Source organism: Triturus cristatus, chromosome 4_1 (assembly GCF_964204655.1).
Source record: "Triturus cristatus chromosome 4_1, aTriCri1.1, whole genome shotgun sequence".
Taxonomy (NCBI): domain Eukaryota; kingdom Metazoa; phylum Chordata; class Amphibia; order Caudata; family Salamandridae; genus Triturus; species Triturus cristatus.
Window position 1 is genome coordinate 326,038,044 of NC_140585.1, and position 18,336 is coordinate 326,056,379.

An 18,336-nucleotide genomic window follows, 5' to 3' on the forward strand; every position below is an offset into this window, starting at 1 on the left:
GCTCTGCTCGTCTAGTAATATCCTAACTCATAAACAGAAATACATTTCCCTGATAAGAATCCAAGACTTCCATAAATCATTGCATTAAATTCTAAATTTAACTTGCCAACATCCACTAAATTTACCCTTTATGATGACTGCTCTCAGGTGAGTCAGCCTACCTCAGGCAATCCCTGGAATTACCTTATCGGGCCAAACCCTACCTGATTAATCATTGAATCTGCACTTGCACCACTAGGAGAACGCACATTAATTGGCATTAGGGAAACAAATCTTCCTGCATTTGAACTTAGTGGAACCCTCTCTGAAGCTTCTAGCTTGGTAGGAACAACTGAAATATGTCCTACATTCCCTTTGGAACTAGGATAATATATAGGAACCTCAGGACATATAATAATCAGAACTGTAGGAGTATCTGGCACATTTGAAGTTGGAGAATTTCCAGAGGCACAAATCCCTGAACTTCATCTCATAGAGTTCTGATTTATATTTACGGGGATGAATCTTATCCTATTCGGGTACACATTGTCTGGGTTGACTCTCATTCCAGAACTTCCATCAGTAATAGCATTCCCACCTCCTGCGATTAAGGTTTCATTGTACATAGGTGGGCATTCTGATAACATCACATTTAAAAGACTATCCACTGGAATCACTAGCATCATTCTCGCTTTTCTTGCATAGAAATATAAAATCACTAGGAGCCGGCCGAAACACCTGACAAAATATTGTCTCAGTAACTTAAAATACACAAGAAATTCTGTGATCGCAATGCAGAAAAGAAGAAACAAAATCCGATGATCCATATAAGATTTTTGACCCTCTTGCCTATTATGCGTGAGGAAATCTAAATTGTTTAAACTGAACCTTAGCTAAATCACAGAGTGGGGAAACTCTAATTTGATCCAGTAGAGTAGGAAGGTGTCTGCATAGTAGAACCTCTGTAGAAGTTCCCCTAAAAAAGTGTTGCATAGCATAAAGCCACACAACAGGGATGTCAGGGCGAGATCTGTACCCCTCTGAGTCTAAAAGTACGGATCTGACTAAAGCTGAGCAGTGATCACCAATCCAAACCCACAAAAGAACCTTTGAGAATCCAACATCATGTGTCTCATTACTTACTACCTTCACACAGTAAAACTTAGCAACTACTCTTAAAACTCCTTTTCTTGGGTCGGCATATTGGAATGTCCTTGGATTCCTCCGGCCCCCAATCCGCACGGACTGTAGTCCTCCCTCTGTTCATTAAAACTTATGGGGCCATATTATCAAGGAACGGCGATAACATTATCGCCGCTTTAGCGGCCGAAAACTGCTGCTAAAGCGGCGATAATGGGCTTGATAATATGCCCTTGTGAATTCCCATAGAAGCCCAGGTTCACACCAGAACCTGGGCTTCTATGGGAATTCACAAGGGCATATTATCAAGCCCATTATCGCCGCTTTAGCGGCAGGAAAGCGGCGATAATGTTATCGCCGCTCCTTGATAATATGGCCCCTAGTTCCTGCCAAAGATACTCCTCCCGAACCTCACTATCTGCCGTGCACAATAGTGCCTTTCTCTATTCATGAGATAATGCATTTGCACCTGCAGAGGAGAGAAAAACATCGCAGCACAAACAAGCCTGTCTTTAAAGATTAAACATTAAGAAATCCAACTGTAAGGCGTTTGGTCAAGTTAACGTGGTAAGCATTTCAGTACACGGTAGAATGCATGATTATGAGTACACAAACATTACAATATATAATATGTGCAAAGCACTCTTCTAATTAATACATGAGTATATAAAAGTAAACAACATTATTAAAACCTCACAAATTCAGATATACATGGACACTGCGATTCAATGTTACTGTAAAGAAGCCATTAGTATGCACACTTGTGTAAATGTTGATATTATACCATGAACGCACTTTCTGTAGCTGTTCAGTGAACCTCATCACGTTCACGTTAATAATATTGGACACACGGACACATGAGGCTATATGTAAATAAATATATGTGGCCTAATCAATCATAAAAGAGTAGGGCCAAATTTTCGCAGCTCCACAACTTAGTTTAACATCTAGAAGGTGGCGCAGGAATGCACTTGCGGTTATTTATTCATCTCCTTTACATTAAAAAGGACCAGACATGACTGGGGCAATGTATGGAATTCCATCAATCGGCTCAGTTAACAGGTTGTGCTTTGGGAGGTGTGCCATACATAGTAAAATGGAGAGCACGAAAAAACATGTAGTAGTATAATAAGGATTTTATATTTTTACTAACCATATGTATGAGAAAATTACATTATGTGCGTCACAAGCATGCACAATTAGGAAAACAGTTGTGTCAATTTAAGTGAATACTATAACGCACGTGCATGCTTTAGGAGAGGAGTTGGCTTAACGGATAGGACGCTCGACCTGGGGAACTAGGGGGCATATCAACAAGGGCTTTATCTCTGCTTTTTTGGCTTTAAAAGCCAAAAAAGGAGAGATAAAACTAGCGCCCTATCAACAACAGGGTGCTAACATGCAAATTTGCATGTTAGCACCCTTTTACTCTACGCTTCCCCTTGCATCTCTAATGAGATGCAAAGGGGGCGTTCCAGAGTAAAATAATAGGAGAAATGTCGCTAAGCGACATTTCTCCTATTATCAAGAATGTCGCTTACCCTGTTAGAGACAAAAAAAGCAGTGCTAACCGCGGTTAACGCTGCTTTTTTACGTCTGGTATTTTTCTGACTTAGCCATGATATCCTATGGAAGGAGGATATCATGGCTAAGTTTGCCTGTCCCTATCAACAAGGTAACGTGAGATTATTGCTGGGTTTCCAGCGATAATCTCACGTTAGCCTGTTAGCGTGAGAATTTTTATCGCTATTGAGATAAGCGTTGCTAATAGCACGCTATCTCAGCGATAAAAATTCACGCTAGCCGGCGATAATTATCCTAGCGCTAAGTGCGCTTAGAGATAATTATCGCCGGTTGTTGTTGATATGCCCCTAAGTTCGCGTCTCGGTAATGACGCCGAACATCCTGTGATTCTGGGCAAATCATTTAATCTCCCCGTGCCTAACAAAAATGAATGTGTGTCCTCATGTAACGTAACTGGTGCTATGTAAAGCGCTCTGATACGCGATTCGGATTCGTGTCAAGTTCCCGCTATATAATACTCTGCAAAAAAGAAAAAATGTATAGCAAATGAGTGTATGTGGATTTTAAGTGGAAAAATAGAAAACTATACACAAATTTAGAAAACCTTTGTGCATGGCACTATTCATGAGTGCCACACCTACAACCTTCAAGGGTCGCTCCTATGCTGTTTTGCCTGACCCCAATTACACGCATGCAGCCGCTCCCTTGCAAAGAGGTTGGAATGATATTGAACAAAATATAAAAAAAATGCTTTAAGAAATATGAACGGCAGACACCTCCTGCAGCTTTGCACCTTGTGTCAGCTAGAAAGAGGAAGAGTGCAATGAGTGACTATTTGGAATTCACCAGGCTCTGGCACATTTTTACAAGGTCTACGCTCAGACTTTGCAGGCGTTGACACACAGCATAATGTGCAAGGCCACAAAACCGCCTTCACCGCCTGACCCCGAGGAGCTGACAACTCCGCTTGGCAACTCTGGTTCAAAATGTGGTGTCAGGAGATGTCCTAACAGTGCCATCTCTTCTCATTGCGTCCGGCCGGGTTGATGATAATGAAACCCGAAGGGCCACACTTCGAAGTTGAAAAGGCTGGGCCGAGCAGCACTGATGAGAAGTGTGAGATGCTGACAGCCGGAGACAGCACTGGTAATGCGCGATATCACACTGCAGCTGCTTTTTCTTACAGTGGCCCTGCTCCGTATGCAACAAGCAGTGTGCTCAAATATTCATTTCACATTATTAGTGTTCTCTGGAGCCCATATAAAAGGCCTGTTTATTTGAGAAGACAACATTTGTGATTTTTTTTTAAATCATGAAAAAATGCATGATTTTGTGAAATATAATTCAGGGCTATCTCGAGTAACTTTTCTCCTCGAGGGTAGATCTTTTGTCTGTAAGCACTATTTTCTTTATTGAGTTTCACCTACTGCAGGCACAACATGCTTTCCTGCAACGCGCTTTCACTTTCAAAGGGACTTTGGGAATTAAGGGGGAGTGGGGGGGCAAGCCGACACCAGACCACTTTATTGTGTGTGAAAAAGGCCGCTTTATTGAAACAGGTGCATATCACAATTTTAACTCCTTGGCCACTGCCTTACAAAGCTAACATCTCACTATACAATCATTTCCTGACCTCTTGTTCCTTCCCCCACCCCTACGATCCCAACATCAGTTCCCCCATCCCCCAAAATACAACATAACATTCCATAACCAACAATTAACCCAATCCTACACCATGTAGCCTTTCCCACTCCCAAACTCCCCTGACCGTAACCCCTACCTGCCTTCTGTGCAACTGTAACTATCCAACCTCTAATCTAAACTTATCCAAACTGTTTCCCCTTCCCTGTTCCTGGACCCAAACTACCAAACTTATAAAAACAAACTCTAGCCAATCCCGGCCAACTGTCAACCACCCCGCCTGCACCTGTTCCAAGCGACAATACAGCCAACTGCCCCTATGCACCTGTTCCCACAAATGCTGCCCACCAGGCTTCTCAAACGACATCCCACACCCCTAAAACTACGCCCCTTCACCCCTAAACATTAGGGTGGGCGGGAGGGGAAAATATTTCCTACTCCCCGCGCTCCCAGCCACCAGGTCACCAAACTTAAAATGGTGGCTGGGGAGGCGCGCAACTAGCCTATATAGCCCTTGGGCTACTTTTGCCGTAATTGGGCTGCATTTGGGCTATCCCAAAATGCAGCCCAAACTCACAAAATGGCCGCTACGGCCACTCCCCCCCTCCCCCTCCCAATCTGCCCGGGAGGCAGACCTCGCTGTGCTCGGCTGCCCCCCAAGCTCCCATTGGGAATTAAGGGGGAGTGGGGGGGCAAGCCGACACCAGACCACTTTATTGTGTGTGAAAAAGGCCGCTTTATTGAAACAGGTGCATATCACAATTTTAACTCCTTGGCCACTGCCTTACAAAACTAACACCTCGCTATACAATCATTTCCTGACCTCTTGTTCCTTCCCCCACCCCTACGATCCCAACATCAGTTCCCCCATCCCCCAAAATACAACATAACATTCCATAACCAACAATTAACCCAATCCTACACCATGTAGCCTTTCCCACTCCCAAACTCCCCTGACCGTAACCCCTACCTGCCTTCTGTGCAACTGTAACTATCCAACCTCTAATCTAAACTTATCCAAACTGTTTCCCCTTCCCTGTTCCTGGACCCAAACTACCAAACTTATAACAACAAACTCTAGCCAATCCCGGCCAACTGTCAACCACCCCGCCACCCAGAAACAAGGGGGGGGGAGTGTAGGCGGATACGCCTCTTCCTCCCCTTTTTCTGCCCCCCCCAATCCCCCCGGGACCGCATGTGAACCTTAACGCATGTAAAACCCCTAGCAACCGTGCTAAAACCTCTCAAACTCCAAGCGGTACCGGGGCAATCCCCAACGCGACAAGTGTACCCCAGCGTCCCTGAACAGCACTCGCGCATCGCCGCAGATGTCCCCATGAGCCAATCGTCCTATCCCCACATAACTACCAAACCGCCCCATCTCCGTGGGTAACCTCCTCCTCACTTAATCCACTGCCCGAAGGCTTACCGCCCCCGTCCAACTCCGCCAGGGGACAAATTCCGACCCGACAATGGAAAACGCCACCCATCTCCCCCTGATCCATACCAGGTCCTTTGACATAAACCGCCTCAGTGCCAACCTGTCTCCCTTGCCCTGTCAGTCTCCCCCAGCTGTAATACCAACAGAAACGGGCCCCTTCCCGCCCGTAAAATACGTTCCCCACTGGCACAAATTCCTTCCCGCTCCAAAAGGCCCTTACTCCGCCATGCCACAGAGGATAAGTCTGTCTGGACCCCCAAGCTGTCCTCAAAATAACTCTCCCGGGCCTGTACCCGCGCCCGTCTCACAAAAGAATACCCCACGATCCCGATGGCCATCTCCCTGGCGAGGGGTCCCATAACGGAACCTGAAAAGAAAACAAGAATGAAAACCAGGAAAAAACCCCAACTAAACATTATCATTATTTATTTTTTTTTTTTTTTGCTGCACCCATACCGCTAATAACAATTCGACGACCACCTGCCCAACTTCCTGATGTCCCTACTCTCCCAACCCCTCGCCTGTGCCCCTGATGCCGCCCCAATGTGGAAGGAATGCGTGCCAAAAACCTTTCTCCTCGATAACCCGTCTCCTCATTGCTGTATGCAGCACCGCCAGCAGTACGAAGCCTTCACGCCCCGCCCCCACCTATGTGAACAGACCAAGTCCCCCAACCCCCCGAGCAAGATTTCCGACGCAAAACCCACCGCAAAGGGCAACCGGTGGCGAACGCACCCTCATCCCAGCTCGCTTTTTGTGGTCCGTTTTCCCCTTTCAGAGCCAACTACTAAAACCCTCCGCCCCGAAAGAGACCTCCCCATAACCAGTTCCCGACGAAACCGACCCCCGCCAACTTGCCCCATCGTCACCTCGGACGGACCCTTTGCCGCCAATATGAACTGCAAACCGCCTCTTGTCTTGCCACCCCGGGAACCCGCCCGTTCGCCTCTGAATGGACAAACTCCTCCCATGCCGCCCGGTATGCTGACCTCGTAACCAGGGCTAAGGCGCCGAAAACCAAGTGTAGCATCCGGTGTTGCCCACTTCCCATAACTATTTCATCATTCCGGTCAGAGTCCCGTCCCGTCCTAGGCGAGCCCACTGAATCTCCCGCGTTGTGAACTAAACAAGGCATTCGCAATGTCATCGACCACGCCTAGCCCATGCACCGCGTGGAACGTCATATCATGCCTCAACGCCCCCGCCCCTAAACCCTCAACCACTCGAGCACCTGCTCGTCCCGTGCCGACTTGCCTGTTGCTCCCCTGCACCACTGCCATTTTGTCACTCCTAACGTGACCTTCTTGTGATCTAACGGAAACCCCCCTACCGCGTGACAGCCACCACCCAGGAAAAGACATCCCAGAAAGCCATGCTCCTGCCTCCCTCCACCCGTTCCGCGGGCCAGGGTTCTACGCACCACCTTCCCTGCCAGTACAGCCCAAATCCCCTGCTCCCTTCTGCATCTGAGAAAATCCGCACATTCCACACCAATGTCCACGTCCCTCATCAAACGCACCCCATTAACTGGTGCAGTAAAAACTGCCAACATTCTCGAGGCTACCCGCACCCCGCTGACAGCCGAACAGGCTAGTGTGGGGGCCTCTGCCTCTCCACTGGTCTCCCCAGTCGCCTCCCGAACGTCCGCCCTACTCTACCCACCCTACTGGCAAAATTGAGATGCCCAGCGACCCTTGTATGCCCCCAATCGTCACCTTCTGTCGCGTCAACACACTTGCTCGCAGTTCTAACATGTTTCGCTTTGTATCCACCAGAAGGCATGCCTCCACCAAACGGGACCCAGATCCATGCCTAGAAAAGCCAGTACCATACTGGGTCTTCGTGTTTTCCCCAGTGCCCATGGCACACCCATCTCCCTCATGATCTCAGGGAAACTGTCCAGCCCTTCTGGCAGTCCGCGGAGTCTGAGGTGCCGACACAAAAGAAGTCATCCAAGACCCACATCGCGCCTTGGTGACCCGTCCGTTCCGTAACTAACCCTTGTAGGAACGTGCCGAAACTTCAAAAGTGCGCCAGACATGGAGCAGCCCATCGGCAATGCTTTGTCCACATACCAGTGACCGCCGAATTGTATGCCCCACAGCTCCAAGTCATCTGGATGAACTGGCAGCAGCCGGAAAGCTGACTGCATGTCGCACTTTGCCATCTGCACTGTTGCGCCCGTGGTCACCACCAGTAACATAGCCACGTCAACAGAGGAGTAAAACACAGTGGCCGCACTTTCCTCAATAAATTCCGTGACCAACCCACCTTTGGGCCATGACCATTGCTGTATCAGCCAAAACTGCCCCTGCTCGTTTTTTTTTTTTTTTTTTTCCTTTTCCGGCACCACTCCAATGGGTGACCCCATCAACTTTATGCAACAGCCATTTCCTGAAAGGGGTCCGCCCTGCGGCCCTCCTGTACCTCCTTATCCATTTTCGCTTTTTCCACCTGTGGGCGCTCCTGCGCCAATTTCAACGTAACTGCCCATCTCCGCACCCTCGTACCGTCCTACACCAAACTAAACCCCACCAGAAACCCCCAACCGTAGTCACTCCGCCACTGCTTTTATATATATATTTTTATTTTTTTTTATTTTAAGCATGGGAATCTTGCATGATACCACTACACCAGCGGCGCTCGTCCTGTCCGGATAACCCCACAACTTCCCCACCTTAACCGTACTAAAAGCCCTGGGGCCCAGGCCCCTCAGCCCCCCTCCCACCTGCCGTGGCTGCTTTTGTGTTGCACCATTCCTGGAGGTACTGCAATACCAGGTTGATGCGTGGATTGGACAGATCCAGCTCCTATTCCATCTCCCTGTTCCAAAAATCAATTTAATATATGGTCCCCAGATAGAGGGCGCATCAGATATTAACTGGCCGTAAAAATAGTCTTCACCGACCCCGCGAGCCCCATGGTATGTTCTCCCCGCTTCGCTGCCGTATACCACGCCATGCGCGCCCGGAATTCCTCAGCATACTGAGCCCAGGCATATCCCCCCCTTGTAATTTGCGCTTTCCGTATGACTGCCTTGTATTTACACATGGCCACTAACCTCCCTGGAAGCTCCCCACCGTACCCACTGTCAAAATGAGAATACCGCTGTCCGGTTCCCTATCGTCACAGGCACCTTAAGCCTCCTTGCCCACTCGAATTCCACCTCCTCGGAACCCTCCTTTGTCCTGACCTTCCTATGCCGGAGTTTGACCATTTCCACATATTCCTCCTTCCAAACCTCGTTTTGTTACCAACATCCAATGCCCCCCAAGGGCTTCGCTACCCCCATAAACGGTAACCGTGTGCTCTTCAATTCCTCCTTTTCCACTTGATTTTTTTTTTTGTGTGAGCCCACTGTGGAGCCCGACCCACACCTTGAGATTAAGAGTCTACATGCTCTAACGACTGAGCTAGCCGGGCCCCTCCCCTGTCCTTGCATCAGCTGCCTCTTTCTTGGCCGTCCCTTCTCCGCGGTCTTACATTCGTCCCCCGTTTCTGCGCCTTCCTGGCCTACTGCCACATCCATAACGTACTCTCCCTCGTGCAACCTCCCCCCGACCCCCCCCCCCACCCCTCTGGAAACCACCACTGGGCGCCCGAGCAAATGTTTATTACCTGGCGCCAGTGCCTCTGTCCGCCGCTCCTCCCGGCGTCCTGTCCTGGGGGCCGAGCTGTTTCCCACCTCGATGTCCGACCCGTGGGCCGCGCCTGGCGTCGTGACACCTGCAAGAAACTAGCCACAACATTACTCGGCCCCCTGTCCCCCTTGTCCCCCTCACGCAACTCCCCGTCTTCCATCCTGTCCCGCACCCCCAGCGCTCCCCGCTGGTGGCGCCAACTGCTGGAGTGGTCAACAAACATTCTCCGCTGCGGTGCTCCTCTGCCGATGGTCCCCGGGGCGCCGTGACCCCGTGGGTGTTGGGGCTGGCGAGCCCGTACCGGGCCTACTTATAACAGCCGCGCCGGGATCCCTCGCCGGTACAGGATACGCCGCCCAAGGCTCCACCCTCCCTTCTCCTTGGTGCCATCGAGCCGCTCCCAGCCCTACCAAGTCTGGCACCCCGCGCCGGTCAAACTGTCGGTCTCCCGCCTGGAAAGAAATGAAGTAGTCTGGTGTGCTGGGCCTACCACCCTCCCGACTCCCCTCCCAGCCTCGCTTACCGGCCCCCAACGTATTTGCTACCCACGCCCGACCCACCGCGCTCCAATCCCCCCCCTCCCTCTCGTTTCCGTCCCTGTCCCCCCCCGACGCTCCAAACCCCCTACCCGACCACCCCACCCCTGTCCGCTCGCCCCCGCCCCCTCCATCGTCCCCCGCCCTCACCCCCGGACTTCCACCCCTCCTTCGCCACACCGCTCACGCCCCGCCCCCACCCTGCACCCCCTGTCCCCTCGTCCCCCGGCCAGACCCCCTAAACCCGGTCGCCCTCAGCCCAGAACTCCAAATTGTCCAGGCCATCCCAGTACCGACTTCCACCGTGCCTGGGGGTCCCCCTTGCTGCACTCCCCGCCGTCCGCCTGATTCCCCCACCGCCGGTAGCGGGAAACCCCCTGCCCGCCGGCTCCCGACAAAACCCCCCACGCCGTGCTCCCCCCCCCACCCTCCCTGGCTGCTGCGCGCTCCACCATCGAAGCCGAGCGGCCCCACCAAGCTTTTCTTCGCGTTCCCGCCGTTTTTGCTGTAAATTCAAATGCTGAATTTACCTTCCAAATCCCCCTCTCATATCCAGCAACGGTATGCGAATCGTGAAAGTTTGCCATAATCAAATGGGGTCATGGTTCTAAAGCGCTGGGGAAGCACTCACCTAGCTGAAGCATCAGATACACAGACAAGTCACTGGGACTGTCAGCCTCACAAGACCACCCCTGTATGCGAGCGTTTTCAAAGCAGTGACTGTCTAGCTCGCTTTCTCGTCCACAGTTGCAAGCTATTGTTCATGCCGTCTCGTGTTAGGGAACACTTCTTCCCCTCCCCTGCCCCCGGAGCGGCCGTCCCCAGATGTAGCTCGTCGCCGGTTGTCACCCGGAGCTCGCCCCGCCCCCGCCCAGACGAAGCCCCGCCGTCGCTAATTCCCGCTGTTTCCACCGAATTCGTTGGAATCCCAAGAAGAGGAACCACTTGAGAAAACGCGGGGCGAGTGTGTTCCGTAGTCCACCCTGCTCCCGCGTTGCATTTAACTTTTAATCGTTTCGGCAGTCCGCCGAAATGTAAACGAGTTACCGCCTCACCTTCTGCCTGCCCGTGAGAGAAAATATTTCCTACTCTCCGCGCTCCCAGCCACCAGGTCACCAAACTTATAATGGTGGCTGGGGAGGCGCGCAACTAGCCTATATAGCCCTTGGGCTACTTTTGCCGTAATTGGGCTGCATTTGGGCTATCCCAAAATGCAGCCCAAACTCACAAAATGGCCGCTACGGCCACTCCCCCCCCCCCTCCCCCTCCCAATCTGCCCAGGAGGCAGACCTCGCTGTGCTCGGCTGCCCCCCAAGCTCCCAATGGCGGCCGCTTCTTTGAAATGCAATAGGTCTCGCATTTACAAGACTTTGAGCTATTGGCATTGTAAATGGCAACGCCTTTTAATTATGTGTTATTTATCAAATCATAAATAAAAGAATTGTCATTTACAATGCCAATGGCTTACACTCTCGCAAATGGGAGACCTATTACATTGCAAATGCTTGTTTAACTTCGAAAGACTCCCGCCGATAAAAATGTATGACAATGCTGAACAACGTCAACACTGTGATCTATAAAGCCCACAGAACTTTCAAGAAAACTCTTGAGTTAGACAGACAGCATCGCAAGGACATGAAGAAATTCGTCGAGCTGTTTTAATCCATAGGGAAGTAGTTTAGGAAGCATGCAGGAGTAGGAAATTGCACCGCAGTGCCCTCCAGCGACACAAGAGAAATCAGCAGGCAAATATAAATACCAGGTCTGCACCTTTCTGATTCAATTATGGGTTTGGCTGAATGGTTGATCAATTATGAGCTTTATTCGTGATCGATCTGTTAAAAGAAAACATTAACATCTCTCTGCCGTACTGTATGCACAGCGGATTGCTGCTGGAGGCGCTTCGAGCACAGGGATAAGCGATGGAGAAAATAAAGCAATCTCGTTTTCTGAAGCAGACTAACCATTTTACACTCCTGACATTGGTTGTAAAGAATTGGGAGGCATACGTCTAGAAATGCCGCAGGGAGTCTGAAAAGTATCTTTTCTGTTGTTTTTCCAAATGGACCTCTAATGACTGCGGGCTCTGCCCATCCATAGCACCGCCACTTCAGTGCCAAAGGCAGTACCGGCATGATGTGGATGAGATGGCGGTGACCCCTGTTAGATTGGCAGTGCTAGGTAACCTTGCTCAGTCTCCCGCCACGACAAGATCGTGAAGCAGTGGGCACAGAAGATACAGCCACGCGGATGCTTCACGAGCTCAAAGGCAATTGAGTAAGTTTGCAGCCTCACACCCAGCATTGAATATGTGTCTTATTTCCAGTTTGCGATTCATCTGTCATTTGCCTTAAAGTAGTTTGCCCTATTTAGAATTTTTGGGCATCGTGGAGGAAGACCACCTGGCGTCCGGCAATAGATGGTCCTTGAAAAGCCAGTACTCTGGTTGCTTTATTCAGTGTCAGTTGTCCATTGGCGGATCCACGGAGAAAAGGACCTCACACCTATTACGGAGGGGAAAAGTACAAATAGCCAAAGCCTGTTTTCCCTCTTCTGAGAGCTCTGGCAATGGATGTGGGACATATTGTGGCCAAAATGGCTGCTGCAGAATAGGATCTAAGGTAAATCGAAAACATAAAAGAGGTAAAAGTAGTAAACCTTGCATGTAAAAAACAAAACAAAAAAAAACCAATGTACACTTTTATTAATTGTGTCTGCCCTTAAACCATACATATAGGTTAAGGTACAACATTCAAGTCCAAAATGTAAAGCCCTAAAAATGTTACAACTTTAAAAATATTTAAGGCTCCTAAAACATCCACTCATTTACTGTAGCCTATCAATCAGAACAACTTGCAAAACACTTACGGAACTCTAAACTATCACATCATATCACGTCAATCATTAAGTGTTCCTTTCAATTTTAAAGTCTGACAGGTGAAAATCAGTAATTCCAGTATCTTTTCTACAGCTGTTTAGATACTACACTACAAGTACCACAATGCCTCACGCAGTAAGCAATATGTCTGGAAGTTGTAATGTAGAAACACAACTATACAGTATAAAGCACCCTACTTCAGGCACCATTTTCTTTAAAAACACAGTTGTAAGGTAACACAAAGATATGGGATTTATTGCATAACATAATGCAATATAAATACAATCCTAGGCTTTAGGGCGGAGGGCAGGGGCTTGAAAGTCAATAAACAGAAGGAAAAATATTAGTTTTGTAAATGTTTTGTCTGACCAACTTAATTGATCGACTTCATTCTTACTTTGGGAATCCTCCAACAATGTAGCTGGAGGCCAAGACACCTCAGGTGAGGGAAAGGAAGAAGACTGTAGAATGGGGGCAGGGGGGTTTGATGTTATCAAAGGTGGAGGCTTGAGTGTTAGAGGAGGGAATTCAGAGCTCTGTGAATGGTGGTGAACAACATGGGAACCACACTCCTTGTTTCCAAGGAGGCAATAAATCCCTGAGCAATAACAGATGTGGTAAAAATAGACCATCCTATTCTTATTTCCTTTAAAACCACTGTAGGCGAAATGTTTTACACATAATATTATTAAATGCATAATCATGATGTTCATAGGAAAATTCATAAAGGGCTGGGTGCATGCATCTTTGAATAGACGTATTTACTGATGCATTATTCCAAATACTCAGACATGCGGTGATGTCAACAACAAAAGCTGTAGAGTCCTGTAAACAATGAACCTTTTGACAGTCAACAAACAAAACTCTACTTGGAGGTAGAAGTTACTGCACAAATACTGTTACATTATTCATAAGATAAGTGTTCACAGCAGAACATGTTGTTGTGACCAAGTGGATTATTGGATGGGGTAGATGGTAGCCCACCACAAGCAATAATGTTACTATTCTTGTTAGGTCCAATAAAGATTTCAGTAGCTTAAACATGAGTTCCACCCTTGGTAGGCATGGTACAGAGCAGACAGATTTAAGAAAATGTGTAAAGCATTTAGAAGTGACAAAACAGTTAACAAGTCAACTACACAACACTATAAAGGTACCACTCCAATTTATAAAAATAGAGAATATTTTAATGAACAAAATAACACCAAAACGTAAAAAAGGCACAGTAGGAGGAACCAGAGACATACATTTGTAAAGTATAAAATAAAAAACAGCTTTAAAAAGTGCCAAGTTGCTATCCGCGGTTGTTAGACCTGTCAGCCCTTTGGGTGGTCCCTCCTCATCATTATTTATTATGTCCCACTTCTGCCGCAAACCCTGTTATAATTTTTCCTTTTTGGGAACCACCAGACTTTTTAGTGTTGATGCAGGGTCAGGGAGCCATTTTCCCTACCCCCGGAACTTCTGTCTGAGGGCCTGAGACACAAAATGGTGGCCACCCATTGTCACCTGTGACATAACTAGAACCTCCTGGAACATTCTAGAATCCTGTGATAGTGGGAGGCAGTTTAGAATGTTGGGAGGCCATCTCAGAGTGGCAGTTGGCAACTGACTGGAGAATCGAGAGGACAGAGATAGAAGGAGGTCGGAGTAAGGCAGCAGAGGTGGAAACCAGTGCTTGGAGTGGGGTCCAGAAACCCACCCTTGATGCTAGTCCCTACTGACCAAGCCCAGCCTAAAGCCCTGTGTGGGACCAAGACCAGAAGAACCATCTTAAGGAACTGAACATTTGGAACAGGCCTTAAAGAGGAAGAACAGCAAGCTCCTGACCTCTTCAGCAGTGTCCTCCTGGAGTCCTGACGTCGAGAAGCCTGGAGACCTGGGGCCTGAGGTAGAGAAGCGGCGCTGACAGAAAGCAGACGTCGTACCCGGAGCCGCCAGAGGTCGAGGGAGGGCACCGACGGAGGTCGTGGAGAGCACCGGAGGTCGAGTAAGGAGTCACCCGAGGTCGAGGGAGGGCGCCGACGGAGGTCGTGGAGAGGTGCCGGAGGTCGAGTCGGGAGTCACCTGAGGTCGAGGTGAGGCGTCGACGGGGGAGTGAAGTCCCCCCACCGGAGACGCCGGAAACGATGGTGAAGCGCGCCGGAGGTCGGGAGTGGAGATCGCACTCCGGAGACACCCAGAAGCAGGGAGACCGAGTCCCTGCGACGCCGGAAGGCGACATCGAGTCGAGGCCGCCCAGCGACATCGAGCCGAGACCGCCCAGCGACATCGAGCCGAGGCCGCCCAGCGACATCGAGTCGAGACCGCCCAGCGACATCGAGTCGAGACCGCCCAGCGACATCGAGTCGAGGCCGCCCAACGACATCGATCCGGAGCCGCCTCACGGCGTCGACACGGCGCCGAGCGGAGCCGATCATCGTGAAAAGGACAGTAAGTGGTAGAGGGGGCGTCTGAGGCCCCGTGGAGCCCTAAAAGACCATCCTAGGGGTTAAATGGGTGTTAGGACCAACCTGGGAGTGCCAGGGGTGAACTGAGACTGGTACAGTGACCTCCGTAAAGAGCTGTGTAGTTTGGAGGGCCAGATCTTTAGGTTACCCTTGTTCTGCCTCAGCTTAGGCCCCAGCCTTGACCAATCTAGGTGGGACACCCCCCATGCCATCCAACTGACCATAAGCTGTGTATGGGCAAAGTGAGACCAGGTGACCTCATGAAAATGATCTGAACTGTAATTGTCATTGATTGTTTTACCTTATTTAATGAAGGTGCTTTCTTTATTGTCTTCCACTAATTTATTCCTGCACTGTATTTATTGTCTGACTGTATTTATTTGCCGTCTGTATTTATTGCACATCTATTTATTCTTTGCTTAATGAGGACCTGTACCTATTTATTGAAATTCCAAAGTAGCATTGTTTATTTGACCTGCTCTTTTAAAGGAAAATCCTATTGTATTATATTTATGTTATGAAACCTGCAACTAAGAGAAAATAAGATAAAGACATATATATTTTTAACTTGACTTCCATAATTTTTACGGTGTAGTGTCGTTTTTGGAACGGATGAACGCATGGTTATTGTGAGGGTGTGACGTACGCTTAACACGGTACCTGACCCCCAACCGCTCGAGCCAAGCTACCACTGTGCTGGGAACCTGGTGACTGCTAACCCGGTTGCCCGATTTCCAACATAAAATTGGTGGCAGCGGTGTCTCTAGCAACGGCTTATCAGAAGCAGAATTAACTGACAGGAGGGAGAAAAGACAGCTCACATGGGAATTGGCGAAGCTGGAGAAAGAAAAGGAGGAACGGAGGATGGCTCACGAGTTGAGGCTCAGGGAGATAGATCTCCAGATCCTACGGGTCGGGGCACACACTGTTCCTAATGGTGGCAGCGAAGAAAGAGAAATCACCAGGGAACCCAAACCCTATCTGCCAAAAGACATAGTAGCCAGCTATAGTGCAGGAGATGATATCGCCAAGTGGCTAGCAGCCTATGAGGTCTCTTTAAGAGCCCATGGGGTTCCAGAGAAATATTGGGGAGGGGGATTGTATAAATACATGCCTCCAGCTGGCAGGGATACATTATTGGCCCTGGAGCAGGATGAGCAGACCCACTACCCCACCATGAAAGTGGCGCTCGTGAGGAAGTTTGGACTAACACCCGAGAAGTACAGACAGAAGTTCCGGGGTAGCCACAAACTGGGCACACAGAATTGGGTGGATTTCCTGGACTATGCAAAGAAGGCATTAGAGGGTTGGATACAGGGCAGCGAGGTGAGGGACTACGAGGGGTTGTTTGATTTGATGTTGAAGGAACACCTGCTCGAAAAATGTTTCCCCGAACTGCGTCAACACCTGGTGGATAGCAAGCTGACCAATCCCCGGAAGCTTGCTGAGGAGGCGGACATTTGGGCTAGTACCTGGGTGTCCACAAGGGGGACTGGAGGGGACTCTCAAAAGACCGGACAGGGCGCCCCCCAGAAGAAAGAGGGAGGGGAAAAGAAAACGGAGTTCTCTAAAGGTCCCCAAAATAGTTTCCAAGGGAAGGGAACGGGATTCACCCCTAGGGCTAACCCACCCAGAAACCCTAATCCTGGCCAGAGTCAGCAGCCAAGGGTTGTCCATTGCTTCGAGTGCGGTGGTGTCGGACACTATAAGGGAGATGTGAAGTGCCCGAAAAGACCACCCCCTCCCCTCGGAGGAAAGAGGAAAGGCCCCCGGAGTAGCTAGTGTAGTGCTCGGGGAGGAGATGCCTTTAGATAAGGGAAGGGAGTGGGTGGGTGTCACTTTAGTGTCCCTGGGAGAACGGGAGATGGTTCCTAAGATCCAGGTGCCCGCAAATACCATAAAGTATGGGCAGTGGGTCACCATCAACGGCCAAAGAGGGGAGGCTCTGAGAGACACAGGAGCCAGTATGACTATGGTACGTAGCCAACTGGTGTCTCCAGAGCAGGTGATTCCCAATGTACTCCACCCTGCCGCGATGGCTGACGGCAGAATGGGCCACTATCCGGTGGCCGAGGTTCCATTTGAATGGGAAGGGGTTGCAGGGTTGCTTCGAGTTGCCGTAAGCCCTGCCCTGCCAGTCGATTGTCTGCTGGGAAATGACATGGAGCATAATGCTTGGAAGGAGGTGGAATACCGGACTCATGCGGAGATGCTGGGTACACCTGACTGGGCCTGTGTCAGCACAGGGTCTCCGACTACCCGGAGAGGGAGTTCGTTTAGGCTGGAGCCTGGAACAAAGGCACAGCCAGCTGCCGACCAAGGGAAGAACCGAGGACAGGAGGAGCCTGCCTCGGCATCCGCGCCCCGGGTGACGGATAGGCCACCGGAGGTGGTGGACCAGGAGTCCGTGGAGGGGGATGTTACCGAACTGGAGAACCTACCCATCCTGGCCGAGTGGCACGTGGAGGGAGGGCCGACCTGGGAGGAATTCTGCAAGGGCCAGAAGGAGTGTCCTACCCTTGAGGGACTGAGGCGACAGGCCGAAGCCCAGGCAGCAGGGAACGTTGAGGGGAACTACAACATTTACTGGGAGGATGGCCTCCTCTACAGTGAACCCAAGGCACCCATGCACGGATCGTCATGGGCCTTGGTTGTCCCTCAACGTTATCGAGCCTTTCTCCTGGAATTGGCTCATGAGATCCCCTTGGCAGGACACCTGGGGCAAGACAAGACCTTTGCCCGGCTTGTCCCACACTTTTATTGGCCTCAAATGAAAGTGTCGTCCGACACCTATTGCCGGACGTGTGTGTATTGTCAAGCCAGTGGGAAAACAGGGGTGAAGCTGAAAGCTCCCCTGGAACCACTTCCTGTCGTTAGCACCCCCTTAGAAAGGGTGGGCATCGACATTGTGGGTCCGTTAGATCCGCTTACTACAGCTGGTCACAGGTTTATCCTGGTTCTGGTGGATCATGCCACACGGTACCCAGAGGCTATACCTCTGAGGACCATTATTGCACCTGTTGTGGTTAGGGCCCTGATGGGAATCTTTACCCGAGTGGGTTTTCCCAAGGAAGTTGTGTCTGACAGGGGGACCAACTTCATGTCA

At 50.0% G+C, this 18,336-nt stretch overlaps 1 protein-coding gene and 1 non-coding gene across 4 annotated transcripts in view; one reads left to right on the forward strand and one right to left on the reverse strand.

Annotated features, from left to right (window-relative positions):
- The window catches only part of LOC146854879 (sodium- and chloride-dependent betaine transporter-like), an 898,269-nt gene that overhangs the window by 601,150 nt on the left and 278,783 nt on the right, over nt 1–18,336 (forward strand). The gene's annotated exons all lie outside the window — the stretch shown is intronic.
- Nucleotides 8,469–8,652, reverse strand: LOC146854880 (U2 spliceosomal RNA). The gene has a single exon (XR_014959032.1). It is a non-coding gene; the product is annotated as a U2 spliceosomal RNA (small nuclear RNA).